This window comes from Furipterus horrens, unplaced genomic scaffold (assembly GCF_987537825.1).
Source record: "Furipterus horrens unplaced genomic scaffold, mFurHor1.1.pri manual_scaffold_6, whole genome shotgun sequence".
NCBI classification, from domain to species: domain Eukaryota; kingdom Metazoa; phylum Chordata; class Mammalia; order Chiroptera; family Furipteridae; genus Furipterus; species Furipterus horrens.
The window spans coordinates 10,153,438-10,168,863 of NW_028327176.1; positions in this window are offsets into that span (position 1 = coordinate 10,153,438).

Consider the following 15,426-nt stretch of genomic DNA (forward strand, 5'->3'; position numbering starts at 1 on the left):
ACATAGGAAAAGTGTGCAGAAGCTGCAGGAAGGCCACAGATAAGACAGCTGCTATTAGAAGGGCAGAGCAAGGTGACTGGGTGGAGTGAGTTATTTTCAAGCCCAAGGCAGCAGCTCAAAAAGCAGGACTGAGAGAGCTGGGCTCCCACGGACTCTGGGGCTGGGCTGGGGTTGGAGCAGGATCAAGGGGGGCTGGCTCCTACTCCCCCTCCTTCAGTCCTGCCCGGATTCACTCGCCTAGCCTGGGACCATGGCTCTGAAGCCACTCTAGCTGCTCCACGACCCTGCAGCCCTGCCCACCTCTCTTCATTCAACTGGCCACCCCTCACGCCCAGGAACCGTGACTGTGGCCTTGGTTCTTGTATCTCCCATCTCACCCTGTTGCCTCCACCCCACAACCTGTGTCCTCAGGCCCAGATGCCTCTCCCGAGCCCCGACCAAGGGAGTGGCACCTGAGGACTGTCACACTGGGACAGCTGATGGAGGCTGTGGCGCAGCTGGGAGAAAGGCTTTCTGTATGTTGCACAGCACCTGGGGTCTGAGGACATGCCTGTGAAGTGCCAGGCAGAGCTGGTCCCTGAGAGGAGGGCTCGGGGCAAGTGCAGCCAGAGTTTAGGGAGCACCCGTGGCCTCTTCCGGCAGGGGGCCACCCTAGATGACGACCAAAGGGCATTGCTGGACCAGACTGTGCACAAAGCTTTCAGGAAGTAGGCACTGCTCCCCGGAAGTCTGTCTGTCCTAGTGGCATCACCATCCTATCCGGCTGGGGCTTTGATACAACAGTGAGTCAGGGCCCAGAGAGACAGGGGTGGGGAGAGGAGAGGCTGAGCAGGGAAGATTACATTCTAGGATGCAGAAGTGTTCAAGAGCTTCCGAAGGAACCTCTGGAAACAAGGAGAGGTAGGAATCACCTGTAGCCTGTTTCTAACTCTAACCCAGCCTATGAAAGAAAGTGCCTTGCATGTCCCCAGCTCTGAGACAGGTCCTGAAGGAGACAGGGGTGAAGGGGCCCAGCTCTGTCATCCTGTCACTTCCACGTCCACAGGCCTCCCCTGCCCACCCTAGATCCAGATGGGTGCTGCTGGCAGCCTCTCCCCATTAACTACAGCCCCCAGGCCAATGTGGGGCAGGCTGGGGTTGAAGAGACGCCCCCTCCTGCATTCCACGGATGTGGTGCCTGGGGCCAGGCAGCCGAGGCCCAAGGGCTTGGCATGGGCCACACAGAGCCAGCCCTTCAGAGAGGTGGGGCAGTGGGAATGAGCTCATTCTTTCCTCCTCTGGGCGCTCTGACGCTGCGCAAAGGGCTCTCCCAGTTTCGCTGGGATTATGGTTGGGAACTGCAAGAGGCTGACCTGGTTTCGGCTCTGGCACAGCTCTGCTCTGCTGCCACGTCACTCCCCTCCCTTCCCCACCCACTTTACGGAGGGGCTTGGCCTTCACCAAGGTCCCAGGGAGCTATGGCAAGAAAGCAAAGGGGTTTTCTGAGAGGGTCCCCCCCAAAAGCCTCTTCCCCAGAGAGGGTCTCCTAGGAGAGGCCCAGGGTGTCTAGAGAAGGGACAGCCCCTTTGAGTCACCAATTATTCCACGTAGAATCAGGTGTCCTCTGGTCCCTAAAACTGCTCGCTTTTACAGATGGGGACACCAAGGCCCAGGAAGAGGAAGGGAGCAGTCACAAAGTGGGGGAGTGGCAGAGCCAAAGCTTTGATCTGATTTCTGAACTGCCCACCCCATTCATGTCCCTGTGCCTCTATGGAACAGCCTGGGAAAGAATGAGCCGAGAGCATTGGGGAAGGGGGAGAGGAGACGGGGGAGGAGGTGCTACCCGCCCAGGCTGCCCAGAGAGAACAGAAACCATTCTCCCCATGTGAGGCCCCGGACTGGGGCCACCAGACCCACCGGAGTGGCCTTGCCCCTAACCCTCCCGGCAGTGGAGTGGAGAGGCCCAGAGGGTCAGCTTCCCAGTGCCCTGCACCCCAGGTCTCCTAAAGACCCCCATTCAGCGCTCCCCTCGGACACCCCAGGGCAGCGAGGAGATAGATCTTCCCACTTTCCTCTGCGAGCCATGGAAGCAGACAGGCTTCCCACCACCCGGCTACCCCAGAGCCCTGAAGAGTCCTTGCCAACCTCAGAGGGCCTCTCCCTGCCCACGACACAGCAGGTCTCAGTGCCTTCGAGCCCTGAACGCCCAGGCTAAACCCGCCTCCTCCAGGAAGACAATGAGGGGAGGCAGAGGCTTTGGAGGTCTGAATCCTGACTGGCCACCTACAGCTTTGTGATCTCAAGTCCCTTGGCCTTTACGAATGAACTTTCTCAGGCTGTCAGGTGGGGCTTCACCCCTCCCTGCAGGTCTCCGTGAGGACTGGAGGTGAGCTCACGTCGTAGGCTTGTTAACTCACGGTAGCTGTCATTACTAAAGAGTCTAGGAAGTCCCGGGACACCCCGATCCTCAGGTCCCCAGGCCCTGCCCTTCCCTGGGGTCACATGGAGCTGTCACTGTCTCCTGCATGCTCTCAGGTCAGGCTCTGTCCTCTCCCACCCCAACCGTCTTGGGCAGGAGAGAATGAAGAGGACCCCTGGGTGGGAGACGCACACCCTGCTTTCCTGCTGCTTTATCCATCACCTCCCAAAACTGGGAAAAGCAGCCATGCACCAGCCGGGCAGCGGACACACTGGGCCGTGCCCATATGAGGGAGTGATGCTCAGTCATGACAAGGAGCACACTAGTAACACACCCAACCACGTGGGGGCACCTCAAGAGCACGACACTAACATTTAGAAGCAAAAAGAGAGAAGACAGACACGGAAGGCCACAGAGAATGCATGTTCACATACATGAACTCCAGCAAAGGCCCAATGAGCTACAGAAAGCAGGTTAGTGGGTGCTGAAGGGGTGAAGCGGGAGTGGGGGTTGGTTGCAACGGGGCATGAGGGGATTTTGTGGGGCGATAAACATATTCAATATCTTATCTGCTAGTAACTATATGGCTATTTTCATTTGGGGGAACCTTCTCCAACTATATGCTTCCAATGGGAGCATTTTGCCCTTGTAAACTATACCTCAAGAGAGCTGGGCGGGAAAAGATCTTCTAGTGTGGGAGATAGGACCTGAGATGCAACCCGTATCTTCCTGGGTCATACTCTACTTTGAGAACTCTTGAGAAGTGTCTGGTACTTAACGGAAGTAAGACATTGAATGACAGGGGAAGGCGAGGGTGGATCTGAAGGAATACAACGCCAGGCGTCAGAGAACAGCTGGCCTTCGGAAGACCCCACAGACAAAGGGCCTCAAGCCTCAGTGCCTTTAAACTGCTTTTCTGCTGGAAGTACAACCTTGATCTCTTACCTGAAATCCTCACTCCCCCTCGCTCCACCTGAAGGAATCTCAGCCATCTTTCCTGAATAATAAAAAGCTGTCCTTTAATAAACTACTACATATTCTGTTTCCCTTGACCCAGCATGAGGACGCACTGGCATCACCAACCCAGGATGCAGTGCGTCCCTCTCCTGGGCCTGCTCCCAAGCCTTCTCCAGGCCACCAAGGACGAAGGGGGCCTGCTGTCCTCCGGGCCGGGCCAACCCCTGCCTTCTGCAGCTGGCAGCTCTGTCCCCTGCCTCGTCATCTGCCTTCCCTGCCCCAGGAATGACAACGCCTTGCAGCAACTTTCACTTCAGAGCATTGGCTCCTGGATGCAAGGTTAGCACTCGAGAGCAGGAGCTTGGTTCTAGCCGCTGCTTGTTTTCTCCCTCCTGCCTCCCCCTCCTGCCTCCCCTCCCAAGAAAGCCCAAGGACGCCTCGCTGATGCCGCCATTCACGCTGCGGTTCGCGCACCCCCTCTGGGGAGGCCCAGCTCCGTCTCGCTTCAGCCCAAAGAGAATGTGTCGGGCCAGAGAACCAAAACGCCCTGGCCTTTTCAGCCACATTTAGATGTAGCTGGATTCGGGCACGGCCACGGGACCCTCTCAAGAGCTCTCCTGCCATTGTTCATGTTTGCTTTCCCCATCTTTCCTCTTTTTGTCTCTCCGACCCTCCCAGCTCCACGTGCCTCCCTCCCTCCCTCCCTCTTCCCTTCCCCGTTCTCTCCCTGCTTTCTGTCTCCAACATAAAAAAGCCCTCATGCAGATGGACACCCTGGACAGAGCAAGTCTAAGACTTCACAGCACGGATGAGTATTTCATCTGTTATTAGCAGTTGGGTTCAAATCCTGCTTTCCTGTTAGATTTACATCCTCACAGTGCGTGACACAGGGTCAGGCCCATGACGACCCCTAGAGGAAGGATGTGACCCTTAGACCGGAGAGGTCAGAGTGGAAAGGGGAAGAGGTCAAGGTCAGGGATGAGTCAAGGCTGGGGAGTGGCTGCAGGGAGGAGGGCCCCTTGGCGCTGTTAATTCTCCCCCTTCCAGGGCACAAATAAACTCTGTACACCCTCTGTCCTCCCCATAGACCCCTGTACCCCAAGCAGCATCAGTCACAGAGGCTGGAGCTGCGGTTGGTCAGAATGGGGTCCTGGTCAGCATCAGCCTGGCTGATGCCAATTAAGACCCAAGAATCCCCTGTCCCTCAGCCTGGCTCAGATCAAAGACCTTCCCCCAGATGACCATAAATCTGCAGGACCCAGGCCTCCAGCTAATGAGCTGCTCTGCCTCGGGCCAGCGGGATCCTGGATCCTGTTTCATTCCAGGGACCAGCCAGCCCAAAGGGAGGGGCCCGTGAGGCCTGATACCCCAGAGCACCCCGTCCCCCACAGTGCCCAGCTTTGCTCGGTAAACCCTGGGGACAATGTCCTGCAGGGGCCCTGAGGAACCCTGCTGCGGCCTCGGGGCGCCCCTGCTCCCCCAGACCTCAGAGCTGCAGTTCTCGGTGCCCATTGTCTGGCCCCACAAGAATTTTAACCACTAACATCTGGATTCAGGAGACTCCGGAAGAGCAAATGTCTTCACCTCCTTTGATTCCCTTCACACAGAGGACTTTTTAAATTTTAATTTGAGGTGACCTCTGACCTGAGTTCCCATTCCCATAGATTCCAGATATTTCCTGTGGCCTCAGATAACCTCCCAAGCCAGCTCTCACCTGACTAGAAGCCCCTGCTAAGAGGCACTGCCTCCCCCAACCATGGCCCAAACTGGCTAGAAAGTGCCCCCTACCCCCATCCTGAACCTCTAGTTCCCTCCCAATACACCTCTCTCCTTTCCCAAGGGCCAGAGATGCCTGAAGCCCCCCAAACCTCTCCCCAGGGCTCTGGGTCCCACTCAGCCCAGCCCCCAGGAATCCACACTTGGCCCCTGCTGTTAGGATTCCTGGAACAATAATAGTAGAACCGTTGCTGGAACACCTACACTGCACAGGTAACCTGGCCACTCAGGAATAATTGCTCCTAACTTACACGTGAAGAAATCAACAGTAGAAAAAAAGGAGGGGGACAGAAATAACACAGAGCTCGGGTGTGGCAGAGTCAGAACCCTAAACAGGGTTGGTCAGTCGTGAGCTGCATGGCCCCTGGGAGGGAGGCATAGGCCTTGTGCCCAGGGCTGCTTGGTCTTGAAGCTGCTGGAGCCCGGGGGCCTAAGAGGCCACAGTCCTTTCACCTGGGTGCGACCCACTCACCTCAGCATGGTGACCAGCCCTCAATGCACCAAGAGTCTCAGCAGAAGTTGCAGAGGGCAGAGAATGGACTTGGAGGGGGCGGGTGAGGGGGGCAAGGATCAGGGCCAGTCAGACTCTCAGCCTCTACCTCTCTTTCCAATAGTCTCTGGGCTAGACTGGGGAGTTGCCTCTCTGTGGGTCCCCGCTGTGTGCCTTGACTATGCTAAGCTAAGCTGTACAGGGGGCCCACCATGGTGCGGGGGGGGGGGGGGGGCTCGGGGGCCGGTCCTGGTTCCCGTCTACAAGGCACTAACAGTCAACAAAGAAACAGGCACACACTGGTGGGAAGTGGCCCCGGAACCGGAGCCCAGAGCTGAAGGAGTGAGGCGGGCTCCTTGCCGTGGGGTCTTCCCCCGGGGCCTGGTCACCCAGGGGCCTCCCATAGGCCCGCCACAAGGCCCGGGATCAGGGCCCCAGCAGCCATCCCTGCAGCATGGCCACTTCCAAAGAATAGCTGCCGTCCTCCAGAGCACGGAGCCTTGAGGATCCAGCCAGAGTCATGGCGGCCCACTGGCCCTGCCCCCTCCCCCAGAGGCTAAATGGCAGCATGAGGCAGCCTCACTGGCCCCAAAGCCCAGCCCCACTGCCAGCCCCAGCCTTCTCACAGTGGTTTGACCACATGTCTCCCCATGACAGCCTCCCCTGGCTCCCCATCCGTCCTCATCATGCCCAGTGACTCAGCTGCCTGCCCAGGCCCGGCTCACCACAGCTGACATCACCCTCGCCCTCATCCCTTTTTCCAGCAAACCCTATGAGTCTCCTCTTGCCTTTGATCCATCTTCCTCCTCAGAGTCAAGAACTCTAGACCTGGAACGGATCCTGGGGAGTATCTGGGGTGGCCTCACTCACAGTCAGGGAAACTGGACCCTGAGAGGTCCAGGAGGCCGTTATGGTCCATATGCTGCAGTGTATTTAGAACTTGGCTCTTTGAGTGAAAGGGGTTGATTTCAGGCTCCATCAGGACATTGGAGAACAATCACCACTCTGCCAGGAACTAAGCTCTGCACCCTTACACCTGCCCAGCAGGGCCTGGAAACCAGACTCCCCAGGTCTGTGCCTGCCCTTGACCACTGAGACCCCAGGAGCAGCAGAAGGTCAAAGGATCGCCCAGTCCCTCCCACTGCCCAAAGGGGAAGTGGGCAGCTCTTCCCCAGAGAGATGATCTGTTTTGGAGACAGTCACGCAAAGGAGGAAGGGTGTAAATCCTGCCAGGAAGAGGACAGTGTAACACAGAATCACAGAGGCCTGGAGGGATGGTGGGTGAGGGGACCTTCCAAGGACACAGAACTGGCAAAGAGGAGCAGCCAAGCGCTGGCCAGTCCTGGGAGAATGCCTGTGCTCCAGGAGGCAGGAACAGCTCATGGAGCAGTGGTTTTCAAAGTGTGGTTGCCGGTCCACCAGCATCAGTGTCATCTGGGACCTCGTTAGCAGCACAAAATGCGAATCTGCTATCCCCACCCCAGACCCACTGAGTCAGACCCTCAGAGGTGGGGCCCTGCAAGCCCTCCAGACGATTCGAATGCACGCTCAAATAAAGAATAGCCGAAGTGATGAGTGGGTATGCTACCTGGTCAGACCTTGCCCATCCCAGCCCCCAGTGAGGCTCACTGAGACTCCCATGAGCCCCTGCTGCTTACCCTTGCTGTGGTCCCCTCCCACCAAATCAGGCAGGACTTCTGCAAGCGGGACATTCCAGAGGGGTCTGGAATGAGTCTTATGGCCAGATATGTGCCCTGTTGGCATGGGTAGCCCCAAAGGCACATCCGCATCCATCTGCCTGCGATGTTGCCTCTGTATTACAAAGAGGATTCTGCCTCAGTCTCCCTGCCTCACACTCCAGCTCACCACTGACCTTAGAACTCTTCCCTAGACCTCAGCCCGTTCCACTGGGACCTGTGCCATGTTATGCGCTGTGCGGGTCTCCTCACTGAGGTACCACATTCTGCTGCTGCCCCTCCCAGTGCTAACTGGGTCATCTGTGGACAAACAACCATCCACAGCTGTACTGCGGCCGCCACCCAGGGCCTCCACATACAAACGCACAGGGTGTTTACGGACAAGCGCAGCCGGCCAAAGGAGCCCGTGGACCGAGAAAACCCAGCTCACATTTCACTTACCCGTGTCCCCTAGTGCAAGGCGGCATCCACCTGGTTGGGGCACCTTTGTGCGATTTGCACAGGTGCATAGCATGGACCAGTGCTTGAGTGTCCCATCCCCCTTCCCCGAGGCTCCTCTGCTTCGGAGCTGGGCACCCCCCCAGCGCCCCATGTGTCCATCAGTCAGACTGCCACAGATTCCTCATTCTGCACCAGCCAGAACCCCACCCTCCCATGTGCCCTAACTGTCTTCTCTCTTTGGAGCCCCTTGGCTGGGTGAGCTGTCCCACCTCTCTTCTTACTGCTCATCCTCAGGGACTCTCCTGTCATGGGCAAGAGACATCACAGCCAGCAGACAAAACATCCTTGTCGACTGAAGTTTGAGGTCATTTCATTACAGCACCTCCTAACACATCCCATTCATGGGTGTGCTGGAAAGGCCTTCCTTATAAGGCCCGCCTGATGTGTTGTCCCTGGTAATCCTGCACATTAGGGCCCTGGGCCCCTCCGCCCCAGGCTGCAGGCCGGCCCTGACGAGGGCTGCTCGTGCCCACCCCTTCGCTAGTCCGAGCATGGCTCAGTCTCTCCCATCGCTGCACGCCAAACTCTGCTGTGCTGATTCTAAGTGACTTTTCCCAGACAGTTGCACGCACACCAGTGGGCACCTAACTTTTCTACTTTAATCATTTGGAATTAAGAAAAATCTTTCCCAAACATAATATATTCTTCCCCCGCTCCTAGAACAGATAAATGCAGACATAATAAAGCCTTTTCTTGGGACCTCTAGATAACAGTTTTTGAGCCACTGTAAGTGTTCTTAATAATTCCTTATTATCATCGTAAAGAAATGAAAAGCACAGGTAAAAGAAAATAAAAAATTATACCACCTGATATCTTACCAACTAGAGGCAATGACATGATTTTTCGTTGTATAACTAACTTTCTGGACTTTTTCCTCAGCAAACACAGTTTTGCAGTTTGGAGCACAAATTTAGTCTCTCCTATTACTCAATAATTGCTGGCTCTCCATATGCTCATATGAACGAGAAGCCTCATCCCACACCCACTGTTATGTACCACCTCCCCACCCACCCACAAGAGCACAGGGAGCACACTGGGTCCCAGGGGAGTGATTCTGATTGCAAATGGCAGCTGGAGAGAAGCTGGAACACCCGGAGGCCCCGACTCCCACTGCTCTGGGCCAGCACGACGGTATCTCTATGGAGTTGGTCTTGCAAAGCCTGCTGGGATCATGCCTCGCTGGGCCAGCCCCTTGCCCAGAGTCAGGCTCCAAGGTTACCGCTCTTACATCTCACACTCCCAAGTTCAGCCACGTTCTCAAGCTGAGTGTGACCCTGGCAGAGGCAGCTCACTTCAGGGAGCTTCTGGGCTTGGGCACAGCGAGGCCCTGAGGTTAAGCCAGGTCACCAAGTCTGATCTCCCTGCTTTGGTACCATCCCCTGGGGGCAGAGCGCTCTCCGCTGGGGCACTGCATCCCCAACTTCATCAGAGGATTTCCACCGTCAACGTGATGGGGCCTTGTCCTCATCCCTTTCTTGCCTGACATTCCTTGGCCCCAAGCAAATGAGCTCCCTGCTCCTCCACGCGGGCACTTAGGGGAGCCTGCCTTTGTCAGGCCCCCAGGAACCTCCTCTATCCTTTCCCGGGGAAATCAGGGCGCACAAGCCTAACCTGTGCATGACCTAGAGGGGCCACTCAAGGGACGCGTCCCGAAACAAAAAAGTCAGTTCTTCTCAGTTGTCTAGATAAAAAAATGTCACCAATAGCATGTTGCATTAAAAAGAAAAAAAGATGTTTTGACCTACCAGGTTGCCGTACACCCATTCTCCAGATAAGAACATTGACATCTCCGGTACTTCTTGAGAGGGCGTCAGCCTCTAGCACTGAAGATTTTATCCCAAGCTTTCCTCCGGAATTCCTCTCTTGTGGGGAGGAGCTGACCTCCCCTCTGCCCACAACCCTGGGGCCATGTAACCACAGCTGACCTTCCAGCACTGCTTCCTGGGCCCCAGGTGCAGCTGTGAACACTCCTCGGGTCTAAGGAGGCGGGGATTTTTCTTTCAGGCCAGCAACAACTGCACTTTGGTCCTCACTTCCTGGGCCAGGGAGACATCTCGTCAACTTAGGGACATGGCGGCAGCAGGGTTGGGACAGTCCACGTAGTCAGTGCCCCCCATGGCCACTGTGAATGCAAAGGGTGGGCAGATTGGCATGCATTTATGTATCCATGTTCTGAGGTTATTGGAGACAATTTAAAGTATATTTTTCCCAGATTGGCAGGGGGCTGGAGTGCTTGGGAGCCGGTCCTTCTGCTCTCCAGCTCCCTCTCCCCATGGTCCTGCCCCGGCTGCGGACCACGTGTTTGGCATTAGAGCACCCCTCTGCATTCTACCAGGAAGCACAGCCAGTGTTGGAGGAGGAGGTGCCTTCATCTTCCTTCCCCTGCTCCATTTCTTGGGCCAACACTTTCTGCCTGGGGGATCAGGGGACATGGAAGGCAAAGACCTGGTGCCACCTGCTCACCTAGGACACTTCTGAAAATTTGGGCACTGAGGCTGGCTCAAATTCTGACCTTTGAAGCCAAACACATCCCGTTTTGGGCCTTCGGCTGGGCGGACAGGTGTCTGTCTCACCTGACAAGCTCTTGGAGGCAGGAGGCAAAGGCAGAGAAAAGACATGGGCAGCAGTGCCTCCTGTGGATCTGGAAGCTGGAGGAGGCCGGAGGGCTGGGACCTCCCAGGAGGTAGAAAGTCTCAGGGCAGCTGGGACGGGGCAACTAGGACAACTGGAGGAGGTGTCCCCTCATGCCCCTCCCAGGAGGCGTCCTGGGGTTCGCACAGGTAACAAACCAGCAGAGGGAACGGTGAAGACTTCTTGCACTTTACCTGCCTTCTCATTTTCCAGGCTCGGGCCTCCCCAGATTCCTCTGCCTTCCGGCCTCCAGCCTCTCCCTGCCCATCTACCCAAGCCTGCTGCTTCCTTCATCTCCTTAAAGCACCACTTTTATTAGGTGTCAGGGTTCTGCTCCCAAACCTGCCCTGGCTCCCACTCTTGAGGAGGTGAAGTTCAAATCCCGTAATCTGCATTTGAAGGTTTGTTTGTCTGGGACCGTCTAGTATATACCTGCTGCCGTGGCATCATTAATAATAGACCTCCTCTCATGCAAAAATGTGTCCCAGCATGGACAATAAATGATGTGGTCAACCTGTCGACCATCTACTCCCAGCCTGACGCTCCAGGCTAGTGGCCACTGTCTCTGCTTGAAATCTCCAAGCCCGTGGTTCGTAACTGGGGCTGCTCATTAGAATCACTTGGGAGTTTCTAATAAATACTCCTGCCTGGGCTCACCCTAAAGTAATCTAATTAACACAGAATCTCTAGGGATGGAGCCCAGGCTTTGGTTTTTTTTTTTTTAAAGCCCTCGGTGACTCTGATATGCAGCCAGGGTTGTCAACAATTGACCTAAGTCACACAGGTGTCCTGGAATGCTGTCCCTGAGCCCGTCTCAGACATTACTGTCCCGGACTTGCTCACCATTTTTGAACCCTACCCAAGCCGCCAAGCCCAGTTCCAACGCTGCCTCCTCCTTCATCTGTCCCAAACCCTGAGCCGGAAGGGGCCGCCCCCTCCACCCTCCCTGCCCTCCCCCTCCACAGCTACGCTGTATTAAGCCATAACCTAGGTCCGTGTGCTGCCCTCTCTGTAGTCTATGAGTTCCGTGGGGTGGAATCGTGTCTGATTCATCTCTGGGACTGCAAGGCTCAGACCCTGGGTGGGTGACTATCTCTACTGATCCTGAACTTGGGCACCACCACCCACCACCCAGCCAGGTACCATGCTGCGTCTCCGAGTTAGTGTTCTTTTCCTGTGTCTGTGGCCCCCCGTTCATTCATTCATTCATTCATTCATTCATTCATTCTGCTTTGTGCCTGATGCCATCATCCCTATCCCATTGTCTTGATTCCCTGCACTGTTGGAGAACTCATCTCCACCCCCCGGGCAGCCCGTCAGATTGTGTTGCACATAAACGATATGTACTCAGTGTGTATTGATTGATACCAGCTGATTAATGGACAAACCAAATGAGATGTTTTCTTATAACAGAATATTGTTCAGCAACAAAAATGATGGACTAAGACACACGACAATAGAGATAAGCCTTGAAAACATTATGCTAAGTGAAACAAGCCAGACACAAAAGGCCGTAAATCATACAATATCATGTATATCAAATGTCCAGAATCGGCACAGAAACAGAACGCAGTTCAGTGGTTGCCAGAGGCTGGGAGAGGGAGAAAGTGGGACTAACCATTAACAGGTATGGGGTTTCCTTTTAGGAGGTCGGAAAAGCTCTGAAATTGGACCGTGGTGATGCGTGCGCAGCCTTGTGACTGTGCTCAAAACCACGGAACTGTACGCTTTAACATGATGAATTTTATGGCATTTGAATTATATGGCAATTAAAAAGAAATATTGCTGGTGGTTTTTCCCTCCTTGACCCTGTTCTCAAGCTTTAATATTCACCAGAATCACGCGGAATGTTTGTTCAAAGCCCAGCTTCCTGGGCCTCCACTTGGAGCTTCAGATTTCGCCGCCGAGGGCAGAGCCCAGGAATCTGCGTTGGACGGTGGCATTCCAAGTGCCACTTCCCTGCTCCCCAAAGGACTTGGGTCAGAGCATTTAGGAACCAACCTCAGAACCCCAGAAGACAAATGAAATTCTTAAACCTATTATTTTAGAAAAAAAAAGAAAAAAGAAAAAGCTGAAGATTTCAAACACAACCGAAACTTTGTTTTTAGTCTGCTTCTTATTAAAAACAGACTGGGACCCAAAGAAAGCCCATCAGGGGTAGGTAATGAAGTAATGATGATCACAATAAAAGAACAGAATGGAAAAACTGCCTGGCCCCGAGCAAACCGCAGAAAAATTGTCTTCTGCCTCCAGTGCTCAGCCGAGCCGTTCAGATGAAAAAAAATCCCACGAGCCACATGGAGAGCTTAATTTGGGAAAGCAGAACGAGACATTAAAGAGCACAGCTCACTGCCCCCGTACAGACACAGGGTTACGGACACCCACCCCTCCACAGCCAGAATCCTAAGTTTTGGTATGTGCTCCGTGATTAGGGCTTTCTCTGGGGTTACAAGGGAGCAGAGCTGTAAATCGGTACGAGAGTGTGATCAAAAGGAATGTCTGTATGCAATTATTTTGTTTTGAGGCCAGCACTCAGAGGAACCGGCTTTCAAGCTCTGACTGGGTCACGTGGCGAGCTCTTGCACACACACGCGCCCATGACTTTGGTCCCCACAAGAGAGGGAAGACAAAGACTTGGGTTTTTTTTTTTTTTTTTTTATCATTATTGCTGCTCCTTTGTTCCAGAACGGAGTCTCACTCCAATAGCTCAGAAAGGACCCTCTCCACCATCTCTCCTGGCTGGCCCTGAACCATTACAGGAGGAAGTCTTGTTAATAACCTCTTGCCCCGGAAGCTAGCAGTTAACGTAATTTGAGAACAGACATCCCTAGCTTAACATAAATTCACTTAACAAAACTCCAAATTGAATAAGGGGTAAGTGAGTAGAAATAACATTTGTGATGCACATCTACGGAGTTCAGGGTGCTCTGCTGGGCAATTTCACATCCATTTTCACATTTCACTCAGTGAGCCGTCACAGCAACCCCACCATGGAAGTATTATTCTTCCCCACAGGACAGCGGAGAAGCCGAGGCTCAGAGCGATCATATACAATTCCCATGGTCACAAGTTAGTAAGTGGCATTGTTAAATCAAGTAAATGACCTTCTCTCAAAGGAATAACAAAGGAAAAAACATCCTGGGAGCCCTGGCCAGCATGGCTCAGTTGTTTGGAGAGTCGTCCTGTAACCAAAAGGTTGTAGGTTCAATTCCTGATGCTTCTTTCTCGCCTCAATGTTTTTTTCCCCTCCTTTCCTCTCGCTCTAAAAACAATGAAAAAACATCCTCGGACAAGGATGAGAAAACTTCTGAGGAAGGCGGGTGTCCTATGAGTCCATCTTGTGGTGGCTGGCTTGCTAAGGCTGCTGCCAGTTAGGCCTGCATGGGGAAAGCAAAACCCAGTTTGTCAGACTACATCGGAAGCATGGAGCACTTGGCCAAGCCCAGGGGTCCACCTTCACCAGTGGATTGTGTTTGGGAACGGAACTGTTAGCACAGATGCGTTCTGGTGACTGCATTATTGCCATCCTGAGTCACCACGCTCTAGTCTGGGCCCTTGTCTACCAGTCCAGCCTCATCTGTAGCTGCCTTTCCCTTGTTCTCTGGGTCCCAGTCAAACCGCATGTGGCTGTCCCTTGAGGACACCGTGTTCCTTTCTGCTGCAGGCCCCTGGCGCCTGCTGTCCCTCTGATGGCCCTTCTCCTGATCCCAGCTTCACTCATCACTTGTTACTCAAGGGGAGCTCCATGAGGCCAGGGATGTCGGCTGGCTCCTTCACCACTGCATCTCCATAGTCTAGAACAGAGCCTAGAACACAGTCAACACTCAATAAATACCTGTCAAGAGAATGAATGAAGAATTAAGAGTGTTTCCGACCTCAGCTCACACCTTATTTCCTCAGTTCGGTTTCCTCTGCATCACACCCCCCTTGTTAAATGCTCCGATTTCTAACCTGCCATTTTCTTTCTTGTTACATGCATTTGCGTGATTATTTGTCTGATGTGTGACTCTCCCACGAGACCTCAGGGAAGGCAGGGACTGTGCCTGCTCTGCTCACCATGACAGGCAGTGACAGTAGCTTTGTAGGTGTTCTGTAAATGTGTGGTGGATGAATACATGGCCAAGTGTTTCTGAGCTATTTTTATAATAAAGTACTCAGGGGGCTGAAAAAAATGGGTCAAGAATGAATATAGGAAAAAAGCAGTAATCTGATTTTTAAGTGGGCAAAAGAACTGAATAGACATTTTTCCAAAGAAGACATCTAAATGGCCAACAGGTACATGAAAATGTGCTCTACGTTACTAATTATTAGGGGTGATCAACAGGGATCATCAGGATGACTATTAATTTTTTTTTTAAGTCAAGAAATAATGAATATTGGCAAGGATGTGGAGAAAAAGAAACCTGTACATTGATGGTGGGAATATAAATTGGTATGGCTGTTATGGAAAATTGTATGAGATTCCTCAAAAAACTGAAAGTAGAAGTACCATATGATGCAGCAATCCTATTTTTGGGTGTGTATCCAAAGGAAATAAAATCAAGATCTTGAGGAGATTATCTGCACCCCCATGTCCACAGCAGCGCGATTCACAATAGCAAGGATATGGAATCAACCTAAGCATCTGTGAATAGAGCAAGAAAATGTGATAATAATAATAATAATATAATATATATTTATAGTACATAATATATATTTATAACGGAATATTATTCTGACATTAAAAAGAGGAAACCTGCAACAACATAGATGAACTGAAGGGCATTACACTAAGTAGTCAGGCAGAGAAAGACAAATACCGTGCATATAATTTATATGTGGAATCTTCAAAAAGAAAAAGAAAAAATGTCAGACTCATTGAACCAGGAGCAGATTGGTGGTTCCCAGGGGCTGGGGTGGGAGAAATGAAGAGAACAACCTTTTGGTTATAAAATGAATAAATTCTGGGGCCTAACATAGGTAACAATAGTGTATTG